The 7,824-nt window shown below is 34.4% G+C and overlaps 1 pseudogene; it reads left to right on the forward strand.

Moving 5' to 3' along the window:
* The first annotated feature begins 331 nt into the window (after positions 1-331).
* LOC141494123 (taste receptor type 2 member 3-like) overlaps positions 332-7,824 on the forward strand; it is a 22,078-nt pseudogene continuing 14,585 nt past the window's right edge.

Consider the following 7,824-nt stretch of genomic DNA (forward strand, 5'->3'; position numbering starts at 1 on the left):
AAAGGAGAAAAAAAAGAAATTCAAATAATCAGGAACTAGGAGCTACCCATTAATTTGGAATGATTGAACAAGTTATGATCTGTTAATGTAATGAAATAGTAAAGTGTATTTGTAATAAGAGACAATTTCAGAAAATTCTGGGTGTTATAAATTTATATAAATAATTGAATAGAACTAGGAGAACAGTTTGCATATGGGCAAACAATATTGCAAAGAAAAACAACTCCAAACTCAGAAATACAATAATCAAATTGATCTCAAGAAGACCTCTGATAGAACATGCTACCTACCTCCTGACAGGGAGGTAATGAATTCAAGGTGTAGAAAAGACATGTTTTTGGCTACTACCACTGTAAGGGTTCATTTTGCTTGACCATGCTTTTTTGTTACATGAAGTTTTCTTTTTCTCTGTTTTTAATTGGGAGTGTTGTAGAGGGGGATGGAGAGTTTAGCAATAGTGATATCTAAAAAATAGAACTATTGAAACAGCTATTTTAATTACATAGACAGGAGCAGAAGTTCAGAACCAAGTTGAGATAAACAGGGAAGATTTGAAAATAGTGTATGGAAATTACTGTATGCTTTTTTTGTTGTTGTTGTTGTTTTTAAGATTTTTCAAGGCAATGGGGTTAAATGGCTTGTCCAAGGCCACACGGCTAGGTAATTATTAAGTGTCTGAGAGTGGATTTGAACCCAGGTACTCCTGACTCCAGGGCTCGTGCTTTATCCACTATGCCACCTAGCCACCCCTACCATTCATTTCTTAAGTAATATATTCTAGAATTTTTCCATTGTTCCATAGATAATAGATTTCACACTCCTCTTTGTCAGGTTCAGATAAGAGTGAAATTCATTTAATTGATTTATATAGAACTAGATACTCCTCTGTTAGGTGACACATGTGACTCTGATCTCTCCTTGCACAATGTGACACTGAATCTATTTGCATCTTACCAAAGAGCTTCTCTGTTCATCTATAATGAAAAGGGTCAACTCAGATCACTAAGAAGAGGAAAGATTTGAGGCTAGTCCAATGATCACTAACAGGTCTGCCGGAAAGGAGTCAAGGGAGATCACCAAAGGATAACTTCAAGCTTGACAACACTCTGATCAAACATTGAAACCCACCCAACACAAAAAAGAAAAAATTAACATGAGAATGGAACAATAGGTATCTTAAACTTCTAGACCCAAGTCAGAGAAATCTAAGTTTTAAAAAAAAAGGTGGGGACAGATCAATAGGAAATTCAAAAATCAAGGCTGATTATCCTGTTTCAATCATGTTGAATTTAGTCAAAAAGTATTTATCTGATGGTCTTCTTCATTGAGTTAATTTTGGGTTTTTGCTGTAATAGCTTCATAGGGCTGATGAATTGCATTGACTGGATCAAGGGCAAGAGGATAACTTTGTCAGATTTCCTTATTACCAGTCTAGTCCTGTCCAGAATATGCTTGCTTTGGTTTCTGATAATTGATATATTAACAATATTCTATCCCAGCTTTTATAAGGAAATAACAGCATATCAAATTCTTGAAATTGTTTGGATATTTATTAACCATTTAAGTATTTGTCTGACCACTTGCCTCAGTGTCTATTATTATCTGAAGATTGCCAATTTCTCCCACTCTTCTTTCCTCTGGCTCAAGTGGAGAGTTTCCTGTGCAGTTATCTGGATGTTGCTTAGCTCTGTGCTTTTCTTTTTTCTGTATAGTATCTCCGATTCATTGTTAATTGTAGCAGCAAACAAATGACACATAACAAACTGTACTGAAAAAAATAAAGAAAAATAATTTTTCATTCCAATTAATTTTTAGTGCCTTCTGGATGGTCATCCCCCTTGTTGTAATTCTATGCTCATCTCTCCTGCTCATTATTTCCCTGAGGAAACATACCCAGCAGATGAAGAACAATATCACTGGCTCCAATGATCCAATCATTGAGGCACATTTAAGAGCCACCAGAATCATTCTCTCTTTTTCTTTCTCTACCTAGTATATTTTGTCGCTTTTTATATACTTATGTTAAGCGATTTCCTGCCAGATAACAATTTGTCATGGATGATTGGGGAGGTTATTACAGCCATCAATCCTTCTGTACACTCATTGATCCTCATTTTGGACAACAATAAGCTGAAATTTGCATTCCTGAGGATGTTCCAGATAGGATCTGAAAGACAGGCCTTCATCCCATAGATAAGTCTGGAAAGCAGAAATGGAATTGGCCATCCTGTGGCTCAGTCTGGAACCTGACCTTTTATCATCAGATTCCACTTGAAACCATTAAAGACAGACACTGATTCATCTGTTCTTCAGCATCAGGATCATTAACAGAGCATTTTCAAAAGTTGAATGAACAACATATTGAATGAAAAAAGCATTTTTTAAACTCTTATTGTGTATCATACAATTTTCACATAAAAGTTTCCCATCAATGGGAATGATTGACTGTGGTATATTACTATTACTGTGCCATAAGAAATAGGCAATGAGAAATTCCTTGGGATGTTTTTACGAACTATTGTGACTCCCCTCCTCTGAAGAGAAAAGGCAGAATTGGGGGGGGGGGGGCAGAGCCAAGATGGAGGAATGGAGACAGAAACTCCCACAAGCTCTTCCCTAAACCACTCCAAATACCTTTAAATAATGACTCTAACCAAATTCTAGAGTGGCAAAATCCACAAAAAGATCACGTGAAACAATTTTCCATCCCAAGACAACTTGAAAGATCCATGGAAAGGATCTGGTACACTGGGGTTAAAAAGGACCCACAGAGCAACCCAGCTGTACTGGGGTAAACCTGCTCCAGCCATCCAGAAACAAACCATGGGGTACCTGAGTCTAATTGGGAAGCTTAGAAGGAAATCTCTGCTGCACCATAATGAAAACAGAACCCAGTCCAGCATAGGACTCAACACAGACCCAGCTCCTTGGAACCCAGAGCAGGCCTGGAGAACCACCTGGAAGCTGCTTCCAGAGCACTCAGCCAACAGACAATAAAGGGGTCAGGGGAGACTGCAGAGGTCTTTTTGCTATCTTTGAGGCAGTATTCTGGTGTTTTGCCCATACTCAGTCAGGTTGAAGTCTGAGGTTCTATACTGCCATAGAGGAGCAGGGACCCTCTTCACAGTTCCAGGGCAGAGGGGAGGGCTTGTGGTCATCCACAGACAAAAGCATAGGCAGGAGAGTAGTCAGAGCCTCTCATAAGACCTTGGAGGAATTCAGATTCCTGGAGAGTGTCCCTGAAAACATCTGCAAAAACCTTCAAAAGCTTGGGACAATGCATTAATATCAAGTTAATAGTTAATCTCAAATTAAAGAGTTATATCAAGTCATACACTGGGGAAATGAGCAAGCAATAGAAGGGGGGGGGGGGGGATTGGCCATAGACAATTACTTTGATCCTATGGAGGATAAAAATACACACTCAGAAAATAACAGTCAAATTTTCTGTATCCAAAGCCTCCAAGAAAAATATGAATTGGTCTCAGGCTATGGAAGAGCTCAAAAGCTCAAAAATATAAGGGAGGTAGAGGAAAAGGAGATAAGAAAGTTCTATAATGAAAATAACTCCTTCAAATGTAGAATGAAGCTAAGGAAGCTTATGACTTTGTGAGAAATCAAGAAATAATAAAATGAAACCAAAAGAGAAAAGACATAATTTTACACACATTAAAAGACTCAATTCTTTTATCAATTGCTTTTGATTAAATGTTTACATTTTTTACAAGAGATGAGTCAATTATTAATGGTGGCTAAATCCAGAAATAGTTTTGTAAAAACAATATAATCAATAAAACACGTTTTTAAATAAAATTTTTGCCTATAGGAAAATCTTCACTTGCTACAGTCTCTCTCTGCACAAGACTTCAGAGAAGAAACATTCACTGGGGGAAAATGTCATTGTTGCTATCTCTCTGCCCCCCCTGACTTTGTCCATTTAGAAGTAGAATCACTATTTAATCAGTATCTTTATGATACCTAATTTTACATAATGAGGCCATTTACAAATTCAAACCTAAAGTTCATTCCCAATCTGCTTTCATAATAGCGAAACAACTACTATAGGAATAAGAGAGTGTATACAATATGGATAATACCACAAATTCATTATGTTCTGGGAAGAATATTGAACTGAAACTCAGAAAACCTAGGTTCCTGTATCAGCTCTATTCTGAATTAGCTATGGGATATATTACTTATCATTTAAATTCTCTATTCCTCCTCTATTTCCTCATCTATAGAATAAGGGGATCAGATTAGATAATAATAATAGGCATTTATATAACACTTAGGCATTTACAAAAGTATTTTATCCTGGGAAGATAATGTACAGAAATATCATAGCCAAATTCTGAAACTCCCAAGTTAAAGAAAAATATTATGAGTAACAAGGGGAAAAGATATCAAATATGACAGAGCCACAATTAGATTCACATAAGATCTAGAAATGGCTACACTAAAAGACAGCAGGTCTTGGAACACTCTCTCTCTATAGATATAGATATAGATAGATATAGATATAGATATAGATATAGATATAGATATAGATATAGATATAGATATAGATAGATAGATATGCAAGAGAAATGCGTTGCTGCTGAAAATAGACAGCAAAATGCTAAACAAAAAAAAGGACATTCAATGAATTGCCAGACTTTCAAAATTATGTTCAAAAAGACCTGAACTTAATAGGAAATTTGACATACAAGTTCCAAGAGAACTACAAAGTAAACACCGAAAACTAATTACAAAGGACTTAATAAGGACAAATTATTTATGTTTTATATATAGAAATATAAACCAAAAGTCTAAGATTATCATTAATAATTGGGCAATTTGAAAGAAAGGCTGTCATAGAGTTGAATATGATATAGTTCCAAAATCAAAACCATTTAGGAATAGATAAAAAAAAATTATCTCATACAAATGAGATGTAAGAGGGAAAAAAATAATTCAGAGGAATTAGATAGGAAGACAGGCTGATAGTTCTAGAACCTTAATCTAATCTGAAATGGGTTAAAGAGGGAATAATATATATATATATATATATATATATATATATATATATATATATATATATAAAATATGCAAAAGAAATGTGTTGCTGCTGAAAATAGACAGCAAAATGCTAAACAAAAAAAGGACATTCAATGAATTGCCAGACTTTCAAAATTATGTTCAAAAAGACCTGAACTTAATAGGAAATTTGAGATACAAGTTCTAAGAGAACTACAAAGTAAACACCAAAAACTAATTACAAAGGACTTAATAAGGACAAATTATTTATGTTTTATACATAGAAATATAACCAAAAGTCTAAGATTATCATTAATAATTGGGCAATTTGAAAGAAAGGCTGTCATAGAGTTGAATATGATATAGTTCCAAAATCAAAACCATTTAGGAATAGATAAAAAATATTATCTCATATAAATGAGATGTAAGAGGGAAAAAATAATTCAGAGGAATTAGATAGGAAGACAGGCTGATAGTTCTAGAACCCTAATCTAATCTGAAATGGGTTCAAGAGGGAATAATACACATATACATATATATATATATATATATATATATACATATATATATATATATATATATATAGAGAGAGAGAGAGAGAGAGAGAGAGAGAGAGAGAGAGAGAGAGAGAGAGTTAGATAGTGCAGTGGATAGAGCACCAACCCTGGAGTCAGAAGTACCCAAGTTCAAATCCAACCTCACTCATTCAATACTTAGTTGTATGATCTTGGCCAAGTCACTTAATCCCATTGCCTTATAACCCCCCCCCAAAAAAAAAGAAAGGTATAAAAGTTTTCTAAATTCAGAAAAAAAATAGAAGATTAAAGAGATAGGGAAGGGGGGAGATGATAAGGGAGAGATTTTTAGATAGAACCCTACTCACATCAGACCTGAGTTAAAAAGAATACAACATATACATTTGGAAGGGCATAAAAATCTTCTAAATTGATCATGAGAAATTAAGGAAATAGGATGGTGTTGGGATAATAGAAGGGTGCATAGATTAACAGGAATTAGATGAAGAGGGAACAACATATATCTTTGTAAGAGTGTGTCTTCTAAATTCCGATGGGCAAGGGGATAGGGCAGGGGGAGAGAAAAAGAAGAGGGATTCTTGGAAAGGGTATAAAAATAAAGTAAAGTACTCAGGAGGGATAGGAACAGCATAAGGAGTAGAAGCAAAGCAGAGAAATGAGGAGTGATAGGAATAGAATGAGAAAGAGGGAGGAAGGAGGAAGAAATAGGAAGGAGGAAAATAAAAAAGAATGACAACTGATTAATTTGTCCATAAAATGGAAACAAATAGTGGATTAAAATTTTGAATTTAGCATTATGTTGTTTTCAGGAAATGTTATGGAAATGAGAGATACTGGAGTAGCTAGGTGGCACAATGGATATAGCATTGGCCCTTGAGTCAGGAAGAGCTGAGTTCAAATATGAACTCTGACACTTGATCCTTTCTAGTTGTGTGCTCATAGGCAAGTCACTTAATCCTACAGCCTTGCAAAAATCAAAAATAAAACAAATTTAAAAATAAAAATAAAGATGAGAGATACATATAAACATAAAATAAAGATCATGAATAGAATTTCATTTGTTAAAAAAACAGCAGGGATAGTAACCATGATTTTAGACAAAGTTAAAGCTTAAATACATTTACACTATATGTTAACCATATTTAAAATATTGTTTTCAAATATTTAAAATAAATAGTATAATTTTGAAATACTGCTATGGTATAAGAAATGATGACTTAGAGGATTCAGAATAATATGTAAAGACTTGGACTTATAAAGAAAGATGTTATCCACTTTCAGAGAAACAGAGGAGAAGGGGAAATAAATATAGTAAAGTCTTATATATCTGCACATGAGTATATATGTATGACTACAGATAGCTATGTATGTATATATATGCATATGCACATATGTTTGTATCTTTACACACACACACACACACACACACACACACACACACACATGCACATATCCAAGCTTAATTGGAAGGGGGACAAAAAAATTAAAGGAAAAAAGTACATAGTAGAGAACAAAAGAAACCCTATGAGGAAGAAGGAAAAGAAGGTCAACTTTGAACACAAAGTGTACCATTTGTTATATAGGCTTTCTTGAAATGGAAATGTATTGCTTTGAATTCTGAATCCTCTTTTATGCTCTGCTGTGCATAGGGTAATTTTTTCTTTTCTTATTTTGTATGTAAGTTTAAAATAATTTTTAAAGTACTTTAGATGACCTTAAAGTTTCTTTCTAGACTTAAATTTCTAGCATTCAATGTCCCTGCTCATTTAGCATTAGGAATATTTAAAAGAAATGTCTTCCAATTAGTGAAACATTTACCTATAGTAACTCTTTTGAAATATTTGTATTATGTCATATGCTCTTTTTTTTTAGGTTTTTGCAAGGCAAATCGAGTTAAGTGGCTTGCCCAAGGCCACACAGCTAGGTCATTATTAAGTGTCTGAGGCCGGATTTGAACCCAGGTACTCCTGACTCCAGAGCTGGTGCTTTATCCACTGCACCACCTAGCCACCCCTGTCATATACTCTTAATAAAATTTGGATGATACTTCAAATCATTTTGTTAGTGATATGGTAGACGTCCTGGATGTATAGGTTTGTATACACACACACACACACACACACACACACACACACACACACACACACACACACACAAAATACAGATATAGATATAGATATATGCATGTGCACACATGCACACACTATTAAAGATTTTCTTAAGAAACTTAAGGGCAATATAGTTTCCATATTTGTTAAGCACCTGGGATTGT

This window comes from Macrotis lagotis, chromosome 7, assembly GCF_037893015.1.
Source record: "Macrotis lagotis isolate mMagLag1 chromosome 7, bilby.v1.9.chrom.fasta, whole genome shotgun sequence".
NCBI classification, from domain to species: Eukaryota; Metazoa; Chordata; class Mammalia; order Peramelemorphia; family Peramelidae; genus Macrotis; species Macrotis lagotis.